Below are 20,119 nucleotides of genomic sequence, written 5' to 3'. Positions count from 1 at the left end.
CAAGCTGGAAAGATGATTTTAATATATCACTTGTACATTTTGTATTGCTCTTCTGGTGACAATGTAGTTTGTTTTTGTCAATTACCATTTTAATAATAGGGTAAAGAAAATTAAGTGGATTTTTGAAAGAAAACAATACTGTCAATATACTATTAAACAAATTAAAATGGTAAAAGTTATTGTACTTTAAGTAAAAATAAAAGAGCCAAAATATCAATCCCAATATTGGATTACTTTAATTAAAAAAAAATGCATATAGCAGAGGATAGTTTCAATCTGCCTACCTCTGGGTTATCGGCCCAGCATGCTTCCATTGCAGTACTCTGCTGCACATGTAAGTGCAAGAGATCCTGAAGCACTCACTCATCGTGGGAAAGTACCAATGTGTTTCTTCGTTGGTTGATGGAAGAAACATCTTACAAAAACTCTCCAGATTATTGACTTTTTAAAGTTTTTCTAGGAAACGTTCTAGATGAATGCTTATTAGCCTTTGTCAGTATGTACTTTTTGCAAAGTGTCTCTGTGGCGCAATCGGTTAGTGTGTTCGGCTATTAACCAAAAGGTTGGTGGTTCAATCCCATCCAGGGATGTAATTGACCTTGTGATCAGATTTTGGTGATATTTAAGTAGACAAGTCAAAATTTCAAACCCCCTGTTATGGTGTGGGTACCTGGCCTTCCCTGATGTAATCAGAGTTAGATTTGATTCAGTGATTTTATAAAAACAGCTAGGAAGCACAATTTAGCAGTAGGTTGCAGAGAAAAAAAATATGCTGGCAGAAAAATCCAATTGAGTGAATAAACAGCTCTTCATTTTCTGGCTTTATTTTTATGCTAACAAATTTGTTCTCTGAAAAGTGTCCACAAAGCCAAGTCTCTGATTAACACCTTTGTAAGGATGGTTTTTCACCTATTACTAAATTAAACTTGCTTCATTGGAAAGGCAGCAAGATGCATCCTCATTTCAATGTCTACTGAAATAATACAGGTTGACACCAGGAAACATTAACGCCACTGCATCCTTGCTGCTTTCTCATGTGGAAGTCTGTTTAATGTGAAAACAAGGTGATATCTAATTAGCACACAGGTAAGGAATTAAGAAAATCTTTTTTTAAGGGTGAAGATGTTTCTCACAAAATCGTTGCCCCAATGCATCATTGAAATTCAACCTGGAAAGATGATTTTAATATATCACTTGTACATTTTGTATTGCTCTTCTGGTGACAATGTAGTTTGTTTTTGTCAATTACCATTTTAATAATAGGGTAAAGAAAATTAAGTGGATTTTTGAAAGAAAACAATACTGTCAATATACTATTAAAACAAATTAAAATGGTAAAAGTTATTGTACTTTAAGTAAAAATAAAAGAGCAAAAATATCCATCCCAGTTTTGGATTACTTTAATTAACAAAAAAAATGCATATAACAAAGGATAGTTTCAATCTGCCTACCTCTGGGTTATGGGCCCAGCATGCTTCCATTGGAGTACTCTGCTGCACATGTAAGTGCAAGAGATCCTGAAGCACTCACTCATCATGGGAAAGTACCAATGTGTTTCTTTGTTGGTTGATGGAAGAAACATCTTACAAAAACTCTCCAGATTATTGACGTTTTAAAGTTTTTCTAGGAAACGTTCTAGATGAATGCTTATTAGCCTTTGTCAGTATGTACTTTTTGCAAAGTGTCTCTGTGGCGCAATTGGTTAGTGTGTACGGCTATTAACCAAAAGGTTGGTGGTTAAATTCTACCCAGGGACGTAATTGACCTTGTGATCAGATTTTGGTGATATTTAAGTAGACAAGTCAAAATTTCAAACCCCATCTATTGTGTAGGGTACCTGGCCTTCTCTGATGTAATCAGAGTTAGATTTGATTCAGTGATTTTATAAAAACAGCTAGGAAGCACAATTTAGCAGTGGGTTGCAGAGAAAAAGAAATATGCTGGCAAAAAAATCCAATTGAGTGATTAAACAGCTCTTCATTTCTGGCTTTATTTTTATGCTAACAAATTTGTTCTCTGAAAAGTGTCCACAAAGCCAAGTCTCTGATTAACACCTTTGTAGGGATGGTTTTTCACCTATTACTAAATTAAACTTGCTTCATTGGAAAGGCAGCAAGATGCATCCTCATTTCAATGTCTACTGAAATAATACAGGTTGACACCAGGAAACATTAACGCCACTGCATCCTTGCTGCTTTCTCATGTGGAAGTCTGTTTAATGTGAAAACAAGGTGATATCTAATTAGCACACAGGTAAGGAATTAAGAAAATCTTTATTTAAGGGTGAAGATGTTTCTCACAAAATCGTTGCCCCAATGCATCATTGAAATTCAAGCTGGAAAGATGATTTTAATATATCACTTGTACATTTTGTATTGCTCTTCTGGTGACAATGTAGTTTGTTTTTGTCAATTACCATTTTAATAATAGGGTAAAGAAAATTAAGTGGATTTTTGAAAGAAAACAATACTGTCAATATACTATCAAAACAAATTAAAATGGTAAAAGTTATTGTACTTTAAGTAAAAATAAAAGATCCAAAATATCAATCCCAGTTTTGGATTACTTTAATTAACAAAAAAAATGCATATAGCAAAGGATAGTTTCAATCTGCCTACCTCTGGGTTATGGGCCCAGCATGCTTCCATTGCAGTACTCTGCTGCACATGTAAGTGCAAGAGATCCTGAAGCACTCACTCATCATGGGAAAGTACCAATGTGTTTCTTCATTGGTTGATGGAAGAAACATCTTACAAAAACTCTCCAGATTATTGACTTTTTAAAGTTTTTCTAGGAAACGTTCTAGATGAATGCTTATTAGCCTTTGTCAGTATGTACTTTTGCAAAGTGTCTCTGTGGCGCAATTGGTTAGTGTGTAAGGCTATTAACCAAAAGGTTGGTGGTTCAATCCCACCCAGCGACATAATTGACCTTGTGATCAGATTTTGGTGATATTTAAGTAGACAAGTCAAAATTTCAAACCCCATCTATTGTGTAGGGTACCTGGCCTTCTCTGATGTTATCAGAGTTAGATTTGATTCAGTGGTTTTATAAAAAACAGCTAGGAAGCACAATTTAGCAGTGGGTTGCAGAGAAAAAAAATATGCTGGCAAAAAAATCCAATTGAGTGATTAAACAGCTCTTCATTTTCTGGTTTATTTTTATGCTAACAAATTTGTTCTCTGAAAAGTGTCCACAAAGCCAAGTCTCTGATTAACACCTTTGTAGGGATGGTTTTTCACCTATTACTAAATTAAACTTGCTTCATTGGAAAGGCAGCAAGATGCATCCTCATTTCAATGTCTACTGAAATAATACAGGTTGACACCAGGAAACATTAACGCCACTGCATCCTTGCTGCTTTCTCATGTGGAAGTCTGTTTAATGTGAAAACAAGGTGATATCTAATTAGCACACAGGTAAGGAATTAAGAAAATCTTTATTTAAGGGTGAAGATGTTTCTCACAAAATCGTTGCCCCAATGCATCATTGAAATTCAAGCTGGAAAGATGATTTTAATATATCACTTGTACATTTTGTATTGCTCTTCTGGTGACAATGTAGTTTGTTTTTGTCAATTACCATTTTAATAATAGGGTAAAGAAAATTAAGTGGATTTTTGAAAGAAAACAATACTGTCAATATACTATTAAAACAAATTAAAATGGTAAAAGTTATTGTACTTTAAGTAAAAATAAAAGAGCAAAAATATCAATCCCAGTTTTGGATTACTTTAATTAACAAAAAAAAATGCATATAGCAAAGGATAATTTCAATCTGCCTACCTCTGGGTTATGGGCCCAGCATGCTTCCATTGCAGTACTCTGCTGCACATGTAAGTGCAAGAGATCCTGAAGCACTCACTCATCATGGGAAAGTACCAATGTGTTTCTTCGTTGGTTGATGGAAGAAACATCTTACAAAAACTCTCCAGATTATTGACTTTTTAAAGTTTTTCTAGGAAACGTTCTAGATGAATGCTTATTAGCCTTTGTCAGTATGTACTTTTGCAAAGTGTCTCTGTGGCGCAATTGGTTAGTGTGTAAGGCTATTAACAAAAGGTTGGTGGTTCAATCCCACCCAGGAATGTAATTGACCTTGTGATCAGATTTTGGTGATATTTAAGTAGACAAGTCAAAATTTCAAACCCCCTCTTATTGTGTAGGGTACCTGGCCTTCTCTGATGTAATCAGAGTTAGATTTGATTCAGTGATTTTATAAAAAACAGCTAGGAAGCACAATTTAGCAGTGGGTTGCAGATAAAAAAAATATGCTGGCAAAAAAATACAATTGAGTGATTAAACAGCTCTTCATTTTCTGGCTTTATTTTTATGCTAACAAATTTGTTCTCTGAAAAGTGTCCACAAAGCCAAGTCTCTGATTAACACCTTTGTAGGGATGGTTTTTCACCTATTACTAAATTAAACTTGCTTCATTGGAAAGGCAGCAAGATGCATCCTCATTTCAATGTCTACTGAAATAATACAGGTTGACACCAGGAAACATTAACGCCACTGCATCCTTGCTGCTTTCTCATGTGGAAGTCTGTTTAATGTGAAAACAAGGTGATATCTAATTAGCACACAGGTAAGGAATTAAGAAAATCTTTATTTAAGGGTGAAGATGTTTCTCACAAAATCGTTGCCCCAATGCATCATTGAAATTCAAGCTGGAAAGATGATTTTAATATATCACTTGTACATTTTGTATTGCTCTTCTGGTGACAATGTAGTTTGTTTTTGTCAATTACCATTTTTTTTAATAATAGGGTAAAGAAAATTAAGTGGATTTTTGAAAGAAAACAATACTGTCAATATACTATCAAAACAAATTAAAATGGTAAAAGTTATTGTACTTTAAGTAAAAATAAAAGAGCCAAAATATCAATCCCAGTTTTGGATTACTTTAATTAACAAAAAAAATGCATATAGCAAAGGATAGTTTCAATCTGCCTACCTCTGGGTTATGGGCCCAGCATGCTTCCATTGCAGTACTCTGCTGCACATGTAAGTGCAAGAGATCCTGAAGCACTCACTCATCATGGGAAAGTACCAATGTGTTTCTTCATTGGTTGATGTAAGAAACATCTTACAAAAACTCTCCAGATTATTGACTTTTTAAAGTTTTTCTAGGAAACGTTTTAGATGAATGCTTATTAGCCTTTGACAGTATGTACTTTTGCAAAGTGTCTCTGTGGCGCAATTGGTTAGTGTGTAAGGCTATTAACCAAAAGGTTGGTGGTTCAATCCCACCCAGGGACGTAATTGACCTTGTGATCAGATTTTGGTGATATTTAAGTAGACAAGTCAAAATTTCAAACCCCATCTTATTGTGTAGGGTACCTGGCCTTCTCTGATGTAATCAGAGTTAGATTTGATTCATTGATTTTATAAAAACAGCTAGGAAGCACAATTTAGCAGTGGTTTGCAGAGAAAAAAAAATATGCTGGCAGAAAAATCCAATTGAGTGATTAAACAGGTCTTCATTTTCTGGCTTTATTTTTATGCTAACAAATTTGTTCTCTGAAAAGTATCCACAAAGCCAAGTCTCTGATTAACACCTTTGTAAGGATGGTTTTTCACCTATTACTAAATTAAACTTGCTTCATTGGAAAGGCAGCAAGATGCATCCTCATTTCAATGTCTACTGAAATAATACAAGTTGACACCAGGAAACATTAACGCCACTGCATCCTTGCTGCTTTCTCATGTGGAAGTCTGTTTAATGTGAAAACAAGGTGATATCTAATTATCACACAGGTAAGGAATTAAGAAAATCTTTATTTAAGGGTGAAGATGTTTCTCACAAAATCGTTGCCCTAATGCATCATTGAAATTCAAGCTGGAAAGATGATTTTAATATATCACTTGTACATTTTGTATTGCTCTTCTGGTGACAATGTAGTTTGTTTTTGTCAATTACCATTTTAATAATAGGGTAAAGAAAATTAAGTGGATTTTTGAAAGAAAACAATACTGTCAATATACTGTCAAAACAAATTAAAATGGTAAAAGTTATTGTACTTTAAGTAAAAATAAAAGAGCCAAAATATCAATCCCAGTTTTGGATTACTTTAATTAACAAAAAAAATTCATATAGCAAAGGATAGTTTCAATCTGCCTACCTCTGGGTTATGGGCCCAGCATGCTTCCATTGCAGTACTCTGCTGCACATGTAAGTGCAAAAGATCCTGAAGCACTCACTCATCATGGGAAAGTACCAATGTGTTTCTTCATTGGTTGATGGAAGAAACATCTTACAAAAACTCTCCAGATTATTGACTTTTTAAAGTTTTTCTAGGAAACGTTCTAGATGAATGCTTATTAGATTTTGTCAGTATGTACTTTGGCAAAGTGTCTCTGTGGCGCAATTGGTTAGTGTGTAAGGCTATTAACCAAAAGGTTGGTGGTTCAATCCCACCCAGGGACGTAATTGACCTTGTGTTCAGATTTTGGTGATCTTTAAGTAGACAAGTCAAAATTTCAAACCCCCTCTTATTGTGTAGGGTACCTGGCCTTCTCTGATGTTATCAGAGTTAGATTTGATTCAGTGATTTTATAAAAAAAACAGCTAGGAAGCACAATTTAGCAGTGGGTTGCAGAGAAAAAAAAATATGCTGGCAAAAAAATCCAATTGAGTGATTAAACAGCTCTTCATTTTCTGGTTTATTTTTATGCTAACAAATTTGTTCTCTGAAAAGTGTCCACAAAGCCAAGTCTCTGATTAACACCTTTGTAGGGATGGTTTTTCACCTATTACTAAATTAAACTTGCTTCATTGGAAAGGCAGCAAGAGGCATCCTCATTTCAATGTCTACTGAAATAATACAGGTTGACACCAGGAAACATTAACGCCACTGCATCCTTGCTGCTTTCTCATGTGGAAGTCTGTTTAATGTGAAAACAAGGTGATATCTAATTAGCACACAGGTAAGGAATTAAGAAAATCTTTATTTAAGGGTGAAGATGTTTCTCACAAAATCGTTGCCCCAATGCATCATTGAAATTCAAGCTGGAAAGATGATTTTAATATATCACTTGTACATTTTGTATTGCTCTTCTGGTGACAATGTAGTTTGTTTTTGTCAATTACCATTTTAATAATAGGGTAAAGAAAATTAAGTGGATTTTTGAAAGAAAACAATACTGTCAATATACTATCAAAACAAATTAAAATGGTAAAAGTTATTGTACTTTAAGTAAAAATAAAAGAGCCAAAATATCAATCCCAGTTTTGGATTACTTTAATTAACAAAAAAAATGCATATAGCAAAGGATAGTTTCAATCTGCCTACCTCTGGGTTATGGGCCCAGCATGCTTCCATTGCAGTACTCTGCTGCACATGTAAGTGCAAAAGATCCTGAAGCACTCACTCATCATGGGAAAGTACCAATGTGTTTCTTCATTGGTTGATGGAAGAAACATCTTACAAAAACTCTCCAGATTATTGACTTTTTAAAGTTTTTCTAGGAAACGTTCTAGATGAATGCTTATTAGATTTTGTCAGTATGTACTTTTGCAAAGTGTCTCTGTGGTGCAATTGGTTAGTGTGTAAGGCTATTAACCAAAAGGTTGGTGGTTCAATCCCACCCAGGGACGTAATTGACCTTGTGTTCAGATTTTGGTAATCTTTAAGTAGACAAGTCAAAATTTCAAACCCCCTCTTATTGTGTAGGGTACCTGGCCTTCTCTGATGTTATCAGAGTTAGATTTGATTCAGTGATTTTATAAAAAACAGCTAGGAAGCACAATTTAGCAGTGGGTTGCAGAGAAAAAAAATATGCTGGCAAAAAAATCCAATTGAGTGATTAAACAGCTCTTCATTTTCTGGTTTATTTTTATGCTAACAAATTTGTTCTCTGAAAAGTGTCCACAAAGCCAAGTCTCTGATTAACACCTTTGTAGGGATGGTTTTTCACCTATTACTAAATTAAACTTGCTTCATTGGAAAGGCAGCAAGATGCATCCTCATTTCAATGTCTACTGAAATAATACAGGTTGACACCAGGAAACATTAACGCCACTGCATCCTTGCTGCTTTCTCATGTGGAAGTCTGTTTAATGTGAAAACAAGGTGATATCTAATTAGCACACAGGTAAGGAATTAAGTAAATCTTTATTTAAGGGTGAAGATGTTTCTCACAAAATCGTTGCCCCAATGCATCATTGAAATTCAAGCTGGAAAGATGATTTTAATATATCACTTGTACATTTTGTATTGCTCTTCTGGTGACAATGTAGTTTGTTTTTGTCAATTACCATTTTAATAATAGGGTAAAGAAAATTAAGTGGATTTTTGAAAGAAAACAATACTGTCAATATACTATTAAAACAAATTAAAATGGTAAAAGTTATTGTACTTTAAGTAAAAATAAAAGAGCCAAAATATCAATCCCAGTTTTGGATTACTTTAATTAACAAAAAAAAAAGCATATAGCAGAGGATATTTTCAATCTGCCTACCTCTGGGTTATGGGCCCAGCATGCTTCCATTGCTGTACTCTGCTGCACATGTAAGTGCAAGAGATCCTGAAGCACTCACTCATCATGGGAAAGTACCAATGTGTTTCTTCGTTGGTTGATGGAAGAAACATCTTACAAAAACTCTCCAGATTATTGACTTTTTAAAGTTTTTCTAGGAAACGTTTTAGATGAATGCTTATTAGCCCTTGTCAGTATATACTTTTGCAATGTGTCTCTGTGGCGCAATCAGTTAGTGTGTACGGCTATTAACCAAAAGGTTGGTGGTTCAATCCCACCCAGGTACGTAATTGACCTTGTTATCAGATTTTGGTGATCTTTAAGTAGACAAGTCAAAATTTCAAACCCCCTGTTATGGTGTAGGGTACCTGGCCTTCTCTGATGTAATCAGAGTTAGATTTGATTCAGTGATTTTATAAAAACAGCTAGGAAGCACAATTTAGCAGTGGGTTGCAGAGAAAAAGAAATATGCTGGCAGAAAAATCCAATTGAGTGATTAAACAGCTCTTCATTTTCTGGCTTTATTTTTATGCTAACAAATTTGTTCTCTGAAAAGTGTCCACAAAGCAAAGTCTCTGATTAACACCTTTGTAGTGATGGTTTTTCACCTATTACTAAATTAAACTTGCTTCATTGGAAAGGCAGCAAGATGCATCCTCATTTCAATGTCTACTGAAATAATACAGGTTGACACCAGGAAACATTAACGCCACTGCATCCTTGCTGCTTTCTCATGTGGAAGTCTGTTTAATGTGAAAACAAGGTGATATCTAATTAGCACACAGGTAAGGAATTAAGAAAATCTTTATTTAAGGGTGAAGATGTTTCTCACAAAATCGTTGCCCCAATGCATCATTGAAATTCAAGCTGGAAAGATGATTTTAATATATCACTTGTACATTTTGTATTGCTCTTCTGGTGACAATGTAGTTTGTTTTTGTCAATTACCATTTTAATAATAGGGTAAAGAAAATTAAGTGGATTTTTGAAAGAAAACAATACTGTCAATATACTATTAAAACAAATTAAAATGGTAAAAGTTATTGTACTTTAAGTAAAAATAAAAGAGCCAAAATATCAATCCCAGTTTTGGATTACTTTAATTAACAAAAAAAAATGCATATAGCAGAGGATAGTTTCAATCTGCCTACCTCTGGGTTATGGGCCCAGCATGCTTCCATTGCTGTACTCTGCTGCACATGTAAGTGCAAGAGATCCTGAAGCACTCACTCATCATGGGAAAGTACCAATGTGTTTCTTCGTTGGTTGATAGAAGAAACATCTTACAAAAACTCTCCAGATTATTGACTTTTTTAAGTTTTTCTAGGAAACGTTTTAGATGAATGCTTATTAGCATTTGTCAGTTAGTACTTTTGCAAAGTGTCTCTGTGGCGCAATCAGTTAGTGTGTACGGCTGTTAACCAAAAGGTTGGTGGTTCAATCCCACCCAGGGACGTAATTGACCTTGTGATCAGATTTTGGTGATATTTAAGTAGACAAGTCAAAATTTCAAACCCCATCTTATTGTGTAGGGTACCTGGCCTTCTCTGATGTAATCAGAGTTAGATTTGATTCATTGATTTTATAAAAACAGCTAGGAAGCACAATTTAGCAGTGGTTTGCAGAGAAAAAAAATATGCTGGCAGAAAAATCCAATTGAGTGATTAAACAGCTCTTCATTTTCTGGCTTTATTTTTATGCTAACAAATTTGTTCTCTGAAAAGTGTCCACAAAGCCAAGTCTCTGATTAACACCTTTGTAAGGATGGTTTTTCACCTATTACTAAATTAAACTTGCTTCATTGGAAAGGCAGCAAGATGCATCCTCATTTCAATGTCTACTGAAATAATACAAGTTGACACCAGGAAACATTAACGCCACTGCATCCTTGCTGTTTTCTCATGTGGAAGTCTGTTTAATGCGAAAACAAGGTGATATCTAATTATCACACAGGTAAGGAATTAAGAAAATCTTTATTTAAGGGTGAAGATGTTTCTCACAAAATCGTTGCCCTAATGCATCATTGAAATTCAAGCTGGAAAGATGATTTTAATATATCACTTGTACATTTTGTATTGCTCTTCTGGTGACAATGTAGTTTGTTTTTGTCAATTACCATTTTAATAATAGGGTAAAGAAAATTAAGTGGATTTTTGAAAGAAAACAAATTATGCAGTCAAGTTTCCCACATTTGGGGAAATCGCAGGAGCAGCACACCCAGAGTGCAATGGGTGAGCCTTGCCCTGGGAGAAGCACCTTCATGATCATAGTATCTCACCTGGCAGGTAAGTAGGAGTTGGGCTTGAGCTGGGGAGGGTCGATGCTCGGGCACCCCCCTGTCAAGTGAAGGAGATCCAACTGAGGCAGCACAAGGGAACTCTCGAAAGAAGAACAAGGCTAGAGGAAGATCTGAGACAAATAAATCTGACTTTTACCAGAGCTGACCAGAGGAAAGCACAAACACAGTCCCCCACTACCACAAATAATGCAGTCGAGTTTCCCACATTTGGGGAAATCATAGGAGTCAGCATACCCAGAATGCAATGAATGAACCTCACCCTGGGAGAACAATCTTCATGACCATGGTATCTCCTATGCAAAATAAGTATGATTTGGGATAGAGCTGGGGAGGGCCGCTGCTCAGGCACATCTCTGTCAAGTAAAGGAGATTCAACTGAGGCAGCACAAGGGAACTCTCATCTGGGGACAACAACTGCTGGGAGAACACATATTTTCAGATGAACATGGGAGGGCAGAAGGCTGCCTAATACTGAAGCACCCCCAAACAACAAACCAAATGCAACAACTAGTACAAGCATTCCTGGGGGAAGGCCTACAGCAGATGGATTTGCATATGGTGATGTCATCCAAGCAGTGGGTCAAAGTTGGCTTCAACCCTCGTCTGCATATGAAAAGAAAAAAGGGATGTGCAGGGCATGGCGTCCTTTTGTGGCGCTTGGATGACCCCTAATTCACATTAAACATCTCCACCCTCCTTCGGTGTGGGTCTCATGTTGGCTATGCCCCAGCCCCTGAAGCATTCAAGATGATTTCTTGCAGCAGCTGGGCACTGTAACAGCTCCAGAGCTGTTCTGTAAGGCATGTAAAAGGGTGTGGGCCCTGCAGCACTACCTGTAGTATGCATTGTGCGTTGGAAGGCACAAGTAAGCAGACGGGAGATGTCAGGATAGTGCGCAAGGGCATAGAAGGGAGCGGCTCAAGAAAAGAGAAGTGGAAACAGACAGCAAACTAGGCTGGAGAGAGACCTGAGACAAAGAGATCTGAATTATACGAGAGCCGACCAGGGGAAACACAAATTATGCAGTCAAGTTTCCCACATTTGGGGAAATCACAGGGGCAGCACACCCAGAGTGCAATGGGTGAGCCTTGCCCTGGGAGAAGCACCTACATGATCATAGTATCTCACCTGGCAGGTAAGTAGGAGTTGGGCTAGAGCTGCGAAGGGTCGCTGCTCGGGTACCCCCCTGTCAAGTGAAGGAGATCCAACTGAGGCAGCACAAGGGAACTCTCGAAAGAGGAACAAGGCTAGAGGAAGATCTGAGACAAAGAAATCTGATTTTTACCAGAGTTGACCAGAAGAAAGCACAAACACAGTCCCCCACTACCACAAATAATGCAGTTGAGTTTCCCACATTTGGTGAAATCACAGGGGTCAGCATACCCAGAATGCAATGAATGAACCTCACCCTGGGAGAACAATCTTCATGACCATGGTATCTCCTATGCAAAATAAGTATGATTTGGGATAGGGCTGGGGAGGGCCGCTGCTCAGGCACATCTCTGTCAAGTAAAGGAGATTCAACTGAGGCAGCACAAGGGAACTCTCATCTGGGGACAACAACTGCAGGGAGAACACATATTTTCAGATGAACATGGGAGGGCAGAAGGCTGCCTAATACTGAAGCACCCCCAAACAACAAACCAAATGCAACAACTAGTGCAAGCATTCCTGGGGGAAGGCCTGCAGCAGATGGATTTGCATATGGTGATGTCATCCAAGCAGTGGGTCAAAGTTGGCTTCAACCCTCGTCTGCATATGAAAAGAAAAAAGGGATGTGCAGGGCATGGCGTCCTTTTGTGGCGCTTGGATGACCCCTAATTCGCATTAAACATCTCCACCATCCTTCGGTGTGGGGCTCATGTTGGCTATGCCCCAGCCCCTGAAGCATTCAAGATGATTTCTTGCAGCAGCTGGGCACTGTAACAGCTCCAGAGCTGCTCTGTAAAGCATGTAAAAGGGTGTGGGCCCTGCAGCACTACCTGTAGTATGCATTGTGCGTTGGAAGGCACAAAGTAAGCAGACGGGAGAGGTCAGGATAGTGCGCAAGGGCATAGAAGGGAGCGGCTCAAGAAAAGAGAAGTGGAAACAGACAGCAAACTAGGCTGGAGAAAGACCTGAGACAAAGAGATCTGAATTATATGAGAGCCGACCAGAGGAAACACAAATTATGCAGTCAAGTGTCCCACATTTGGGGAAATCGCAGGAGCAGCACACCCAAAGTGCAATGGGTGAGCCTTGCCCTGGGAGAAGCACCTTCCTTATCATAGTATCTCACCTGGCAGGTAAATAGGAGTTGGGCTAGAGCTGGGGAGGGTCGCTGCTCGTGCACCCCCCTGTCAAGTGAAGGAGATCCAACTGAGGCAGCACAAGGGAACTCTCGAAAGAAGAACAAGGCTAGAGGAAGATCTGAGACAAAGAAATCTGACTTTTACCAGAGTTGACCAGAAGAAAGCACAAACACAGTCCCCCACTACCACAAATAATGCAGTCGAGTTTCCCACATTTGGGGAAATCACAGGGGTCAGCATACCCAGAATGCAATGAATGAACCTCACCCTGGGAGAACAATCTTCATGACCATGGTATCTCCTATGCAAAATAAGTATGATTTGGGATAGGGCTGGGGAGGGCCGCTGCTCAGGCACATCTCTGTCAAGTAAAGGAGATTCAACTGAGGCAGCACAAGGGAACTCTCATCTGGGGACAACAACTGCAGGGAGAACACATATTTTCAGATGAACATGGGAGGGCAGAAGGCTGCCTAATACTGAAGCACCCCCAAACAACAAACCAAATGCAACAACTAGTGCAAGCATTCCTGGGGGAAGGCCTGCAGCAGATTGATTTGCATATGGTAATGCCATCCAAGCAGTGGGTCAAAGTTGGCTTCAACCCTCGTCTGCATATCAAAAAAGAGAAAAGGGGCGTGCAGGGCATGGCGGCCTTTTGCGGCGCTTGGATGACCCCTAGTTCGCATTAAACACCTCCACCCTCCTTCGGTGTGGGGCTCATGTTGGCTATGCCCCAGCCCCTGAAGCATTCAAGCTGATTTCTTACAGCAGCTGGGCACTGTAACAGCTCCAGAGCTGCTCTGTAAGGCAAGTAAAAGGGTGTGGGCCCTGCAGCACTACCTGTAGTTTGCATTGTGCATTGGAAGGCACAAAGTAAGCAGACGGGAGAAGTCAGGATAGTGCGCAAGGGCATAGAAGGGAGCGGCTCAAGAAAAGAGAAGTGGAAACAGACAGCAAACTAGGCTGGAGAGAGACCTGAGACAAAGAGATCTGAATTATACGAGAGCCGACCAGGGGAAACACAAATTATGCAGTCAAGTGTCCCACATTTGGGGAAATTGCAGGAGCAGCACACCCAGAGTGCAATGGGTGAGCCTTGCCCTGGGAGAAGCACCTTCATGATCATAGTATCTCACCTGGCAGGTAAGTAGGAGTTGGGCTAGAGCTGGGGAGGGTCGCTGCTCGGGCACCCCCCTGTCAAGTGAAGGAGATCCAACTGAGGCAGCACAAGGGAACTCTTGAAAGAGGAACAAGGCTAGAGGAAGATCTGAGACAAATAAATCTGACTTTTACCAGAGCTGACCAGAGGAAAGCACAAACATAGTCCCCCTCTACCACAAATAATGCAGTCGAGTTTCCCACATTTGGGGAAATCACAGGGGTCAGCATACCCAGAATGCAATGAATGAACCTCACCCTGGGAGAACAATCTTCATGACCATGGTATCTCCTATGCAAAATAAGTATGATTTGGGATAGGGCTGGGGAGGGCCGCTGCTCAGGCACATCTCTGTCAAGTAAAGGAGATTCAACTGAGGCAGCACAAGGGAACTCTCATCTGGGGACAACAACTGCAGGGAGAACACATATTTTCAGATGAACATGGGAGGGCAGAAGGCTGCCTAATACTGAAGCACCCCCAAACAACAAACCAAATGCAACAACTAGTACAAGCATTCCTGGGGGAAGGCCTGCAGCAGATGGATTTGCATATGGTGATGTCATCCAAGCAGTGGGTCAAAGTTGGCTTCAACCCTCATCTGCATATGAAAAGAGAAAAGGGGCGTGCAGGGCATGGCGGCCTTTTGCGGCGCTTGGATGACCCCTAGTTCGCATTAAACACCTGCACCCTCATTCGGTGTGGGGCTCATGTTGGCTATGCCCCAGCCCCTGAAGCATTCAAGCTGATTTCTTGCAGCAGCTGGGCACTGTAACAGCTCCAGAGCTGCTCTGTAAGGCAAATAAAAGGGTGTGGGCCCTGCAGCACTACCTGTAGTTCGCATTGTGCGTTGGAAGGCACAAAGTAAGCAGACGGGAGAAGTCAGGATAGTGCGCAAGGGCATAGAAGGGAGCGGCTCAAGAAAAGAGAAGTGGAAACAGACAGCAAACTAGGCTGGAGAGAGACCTGAGACAAAGAGATCTGAATTATATGAGAGCCGACCAGGGGAAACACAAATTATGCAGTCAAGTATTGGAAAATTCAGGGCTATGTCGTGTAGATGATGGCCTAACAGGAGGCTTTAAAATTTTCTTTCTAGTGTCCTTCGTTTGGGAGAAAAATGCAAAGGTACAAGACAGCTTTTCCTTGCCAATATCTCTCTTTTGCAAAGAGCTGCGCATTGGAAAATTCAGGGCTATGTCGTGTAGATGATGGCCTAACAGGAGGCTTTAAAATTTTCTTTCTAGTGTCCTTCGTTTGGGAGAAAAATGCAAAGGTACAAGACAGCTTTTCCTTGCCAATATCTCTCTTTTGCAAAGAGCTACGCATTGGAAAATTCAGGGCTATGTCGTGTAGATGATGGCCTAACAGGAGGCTTTAAAATTTTCTTTCTAGTGACCTTCGTTTGGGAGAAAAATGCAAAGGTACAAGACAGCTTTTCCTTGCCAATATCTCTCTTTTGCAAAGAGCTGCGCATTGGAAAATTCAGGGCTATGTCGTGTAGATGATGGCCTAACAGGAGGCTTTAAAATGTTCTTTCTAGTGTCCTTCGTTTGGGAGAAAAATGCAATGGTACAAGACAGCTTTTCCTTGCCAATATCTCTCTTTTGCAAAGAGCTGCGCATTGGAAAATTCAGGGCTATGTCGTGTAGATGATGGCCTAACAGGAGGCTTTAAAATTTTCTTTCTAGTGTCCTTCGTTTGGGAGAAAAATGCAAAGGTACAAGACAGCTTTTCCTTGCCAATATCTCTCTTTTGCAAAGAGCTACGCATTGGAAAATTCAGGGCTATGTCGTGTAGATGATGGCCTAACAGGAGGCTTTAAAATTTTCTTTCTAGTGACCTTCGTTTGGGAGAAAAATGCAAAGGTACAAGACAGCTTTTCCTTGCCAATATCTCTCTTTTGCAAAGAGCTGCGCATTGGAAAATTCAGGGCTATGTCGTGTAGATGATGGCCTAACAGGAGGCTTTAAAATTTTCTTTCTAGTGTCCTTCGTTTCGGAGAAAAATGCAAAGGTACAAGACAGCTTTTCCTTGCCAATATCTCTCTTTTGCAAAGAGCTACGCATTGGAAAATTTAGGGCTATGTCGTGTAGATGATGGCCTAACAGGAGGCTTTAAAATTTTCTTTCTAGTGTCCTTCGTTTGGGAGAAAAATGCAATGGTACAAGACAGCTTTTCCTTGCCAATATCTCTCTTTTGCAAAGAGCTGCGCATTGGAAAATTCAGGGCTATGTCGTGTAGATGATGGCCTAACAGGAGGCTTTAAAATTCTCTTTCTAGTGTCCTTCGTTTGGGAGAAAAATGCAAAGGTACAAGACAGCTTTTCCTTGCCAATATCTCTCTTTTGCAAAGAGCTACGCATTGGAAAATTCAGGGCTATGTCGTGTAGATGATGGCCTAACAGGAGGCTTTAAAATTTTCTTTCTAGTGTCCTTCGTTTGGGAGAAAAATGCAAAGGTACAAGACAGCTTTTCCTTGCCAATACTGAAGACATTTTCCCCACAAGGCCCTTTGGAGAGACAGAGAGAGAGTATGCCAGCACATACCCCAGCGCTATATAACCCAGGAATAGCACAGTAACTTAATGTTTGAACAATCGGTGAGGGGGAACATCTTGAAACCCCAGTTTGTACCCTTGGGACACTATTTGTAAAACACACGAGTCCATGTCCGAATGAATCCAGAACTGACTGAAGAGTTTTAGACGTGCCCCCACTGGTGCGGGCTCCTGCAAGAGAGCCCCAGCGTCATGCAGTGGATTTGGCAGAAGCAGAGGATGATCTCTGCTCCTGCGATCTTGAAGAGGATGCAGACCTCTTCTCTCTTCTCCTTCCTCTACCTGCAAAGAAAGGGGAATCTTAACTTCTTGCATATCTATTGGGCCGAAATGACTGCATCAGAGAATGATGCGTCTTCATCCGTTGGGAGGGAACATAGGGCAAGAAGGTTGACTTACCTGCGGGAGCTGCCGAGATCAAATTAACTAGGCAGTCACCAAACAAGGCTTCACCTTCATAGGGAAGAGACTCCCTTTCTTCTTGGAGTCAGCATCAGCATTCTCTTGGTGAATCCACAATGCCCTCCTATTCGACACTGCCATGAAATTGGCCCGTGAACTCAAGAGTCCTATATCCCTTGCAGTCTCACGTAAGTATGCTGCAGTGTCCTTGATATGATACAACGTAAGGAGTATCCCATCTCTCCAGGGTATCTATATCGGATGACAAGGTATTCGACCAATTCTTGAATACTACTACTCACCCATGCACATGTAATGGCAGGTCTAAGTAATGTACCCGTGGTTACATAACTAGAAATAATGTAGCTTCCTGCATACGATCCGCTGGATTTGTGACAGGGCCCCGTGCAGAACAGGGGGTGACTCCCACTTTATTCTGTCCGCGGCGGGAAATGAATAAACAACCAGAATCCTTTTGGGGATTTGAAACCATCTTGTCGAGCTGGCCCAGACTTTCTCAAACAGAGATGGAGGAACGTTACATCAGCTTTCATTATATATCTATATATACATACATATAGACCCCTTTGTCAGGAACAGCAGGGTCTTCAGTGATTTTAATATGTCCTTAATATCCACAATCATGTACTGAATGCTCCTTGCCAATATTGGATCTAATCAGGAAACATTATGGTCGACATAAGTATCAGTATCCGTGTCAGTATCAGTGTGTAGTAACTGGGCAAAATAACATTTTTGCGACCCAGCGGGGCCTGAGGGAAAAGAAACATAGCCATGAATATCACATCTATTCTCTACGTCTGTGTCTGGGACACAGATTTATCCAACCTTACTCTGATATTACTGAAACATTTACCCAGTCAGTTATTGGTGGTGCCAACAGGGCCACCATCATATGTCTGCATTCCTAATATAGTTTCCTCTTGGGAAAAACATTCAGCCACCGACATGTTGACACACATATACCAAGTACCCACAGACACACCGGCTTATGGGGGACAGACCGTCAGTAAATCTGTCAGAGGGACACAGAGGATTTTTCAGCTCACAATCCAGCGCCAAAAGTACACAGTCTGGGAAATAATAAACTCTATAGTGATAGACTTGTAATGCTCTAAAGATGTTCTGGTGAGGTGAGGAAGAAGCCCCGCCGCTGTAATGGCGCGTATCTGTCCCGCTCAGAAATAATTAATTACGCTATTGGGGTAAGGACAGTGCCCAGGCACTAATGTCCACTTTTTCCAGCCTTTTGTGAGGAATTTATGCTGCCCAGGGTGCCCCCCCCCCGTGCCCTGCACCCTGCAGTGCCTGTGTTTGTGTGTGAGCATGGCGCGCAGCGTTCCGCTCGCTGCTCGGTACCTCAGAATGCCGTCACTGAAGAAGAAGTCTTCTGTTCTTCTGCTACTCACCTGTCTTCTGGCTCTGTAAGGGGGTGACGGCAGGCTGCGGGAGTGTGCATCTAGGCGTACCCAGCGATCAGCACCCTCAGGAGCTAATGGTGTCCTGTCAGCCTGAAGCAGAGCCATTGAACTCACTAGAAGTTGGTCATACTTCTCTCCCCTAAGTCCAACGAAGCAGGGAGACTGTTGCCAGCAGCCTCCCTGAAAATAAAAAAAACTAACTAGTCTTTTCAGAGAAACTCAGTAGAGCTCCTCTGTAGTGCATCCAGTATCACTGCGCACAATACTAAAACTGGAGTCTGGAGGAGGGGCATAGAGGGAGGAGACAGTTCACACCCTTTGAAAGTCTTAAAGTGCCCATGTCTCCTGCGGATCCCGTCTATACCCCATGGTTCTTAATGTGACCCCAGCATCCTCTAGGACGTATGAGAAAACAAATAACGCACACACGAGGAGGAGAGAACTAAGGAAGTTATAAGGAGAAGAGGGGAGGGAGGGGGGGTTGAAAGGTAAGGTAGTAAAGGCATATTGGATAAACTACAACCTTATACATCAGGCATGTCCAAACTGCGGCCCTCCAGCTGTTGTGAAACTACATATCCCAGCATGCCCAGACACAGTTTTGCTGTCAGGGAATGCTAAAGCTGCGTCAGGGCATGCTGGGATGAGTAGTTTCTCAACAGCTGGAGGGCCGCAGTTTGGACATGCCTGTTATACATATTCGTTAATGTACCAGTAGTTAGAAGTAGAAGAGCTCTAACAGAAACCACAAAGCTTATCTAAAGCCACACCACACTGGATATGCCCAATCTCATTTGATTTTTGAAGCAAAGCAGTATTGGACTTTGTTAATACATGGATGGGAGACTGCTTGGTAGTATCAGATTCTTTAGGTGTTTTTAAACTACCAACACCATTTTCTTGGTACATTTAATTTTTACATGTATTCTTTTATGTACCAGAAGTTAGAAGTAGAAGAGCTGTAACAGAAACCACCAGCTCATCTACAGCCACAGCACACTGGATTTGCCCAATCTCTCCTGATCATGGAAGCTGAGCAGTGTTGGTCCTGGTTTTAGTACTTGGATGGGAGACCACAAGGAAATACCAGGAGCTGTGTGTATTTTTACAATACTAACACCGTTCTCTTGATACATTCCATTTTGAAACATTGGGGCAGATCTATTAAGCCTGGTGAACTGATAAAGTGCAAGGTGATAAAGTACCAGCCAGTCAGCTCCTAACTGTCATTTTTCAAACCCAGCCTGTGACATGGCAATTAGGAGCTGATTGGCTGGTACTTTATCACCATGCAAATTATCATTTCACCAGGTTTAATAAATCGGCTGCTTACTCATTTATGTACGAGTAGTTAGAAGTAGAAGAACTCTAACAGAAACCACTAAGCTCATCTACAGCCACACCACACTGTATATGCCCAATATCACCTGATTTTAGGCCTGGTTTGTTTCTTTCTAGTGACCTTCGTTTGGGAGAAAAATGC

At 40.4% G+C, this 20,119-nt stretch overlaps 8 non-coding genes across 8 annotated transcripts; all 8 read right to left on the bottom strand.

The window, feature by feature from the left end:
* Window positions 1-10,614: 10,614 nt before the first annotated feature.
* LOC135022062 (U1 spliceosomal RNA) lies at window positions 10,615-10,773 on the bottom strand. The gene has a single exon (XR_010219229.1). It is a non-coding gene; the product is annotated as a U1 spliceosomal RNA (small nuclear RNA).
* A 152-nt stretch (window positions 10,774-10,925) lies between these two features.
* Window positions 10,926-11,089, bottom strand: LOC135022098 (U1 spliceosomal RNA). Its single transcript, XR_010219265.1, has one exon. It is a non-coding gene; the product is annotated as a U1 spliceosomal RNA (small nuclear RNA).
* Window positions 11,090-11,759: 670 nt separating this feature from the next.
* LOC135022068 (U1 spliceosomal RNA) lies at window positions 11,760-11,922 on the bottom strand. Its single transcript, XR_010219235.1, has one exon. It is a non-coding gene; the product is annotated as a U1 spliceosomal RNA (small nuclear RNA).
* A 152-nt stretch (window positions 11,923-12,074) lies between these two features.
* On the bottom strand, window positions 12,075-12,238 carry LOC135022039 (U1 spliceosomal RNA). Its single transcript, XR_010219206.1, has one exon. It is a non-coding gene; the product is annotated as a U1 spliceosomal RNA (small nuclear RNA).
* Window positions 12,239-12,909: 671 nt separating this feature from the next.
* On the bottom strand, window positions 12,910-13,072 carry LOC135022071 (U1 spliceosomal RNA). Its single transcript, XR_010219237.1, has one exon. It is a non-coding gene; the product is annotated as a U1 spliceosomal RNA (small nuclear RNA).
* Window positions 13,073-13,224: 152 nt separating this feature from the next.
* LOC135022092 (U1 spliceosomal RNA) lies at window positions 13,225-13,388 on the bottom strand. The gene has a single exon (XR_010219259.1). It is a non-coding gene; the product is annotated as a U1 spliceosomal RNA (small nuclear RNA).
* A 673-nt stretch (window positions 13,389-14,061) lies between these two features.
* Window positions 14,062-14,224, bottom strand: LOC135022056 (U1 spliceosomal RNA). Its single transcript, XR_010219223.1, has one exon. It is a non-coding gene; the product is annotated as a U1 spliceosomal RNA (small nuclear RNA).
* Window positions 14,225-14,376: 152 nt separating this feature from the next.
* LOC135022033 (U1 spliceosomal RNA) lies at window positions 14,377-14,540 on the bottom strand. The gene has a single exon (XR_010219200.1). It is a non-coding gene; the product is annotated as a U1 spliceosomal RNA (small nuclear RNA).
* Window positions 14,541-20,119: the final 5,579 nt, after the last annotated feature.

Source organism: Pseudophryne corroboree, unplaced genomic scaffold (genome assembly GCF_028390025.1).
Source record: "Pseudophryne corroboree isolate aPseCor3 unplaced genomic scaffold, aPseCor3.hap2 scaffold_381, whole genome shotgun sequence".
NCBI lineage: Eukaryota > Metazoa > Chordata > Amphibia > Anura > Myobatrachidae > Pseudophryne > Pseudophryne corroboree.
The sequence above is the reverse complement of the archived record's forward strand: the minus strand, read 5'-3'. Positions and strand labels throughout refer to the sequence as shown.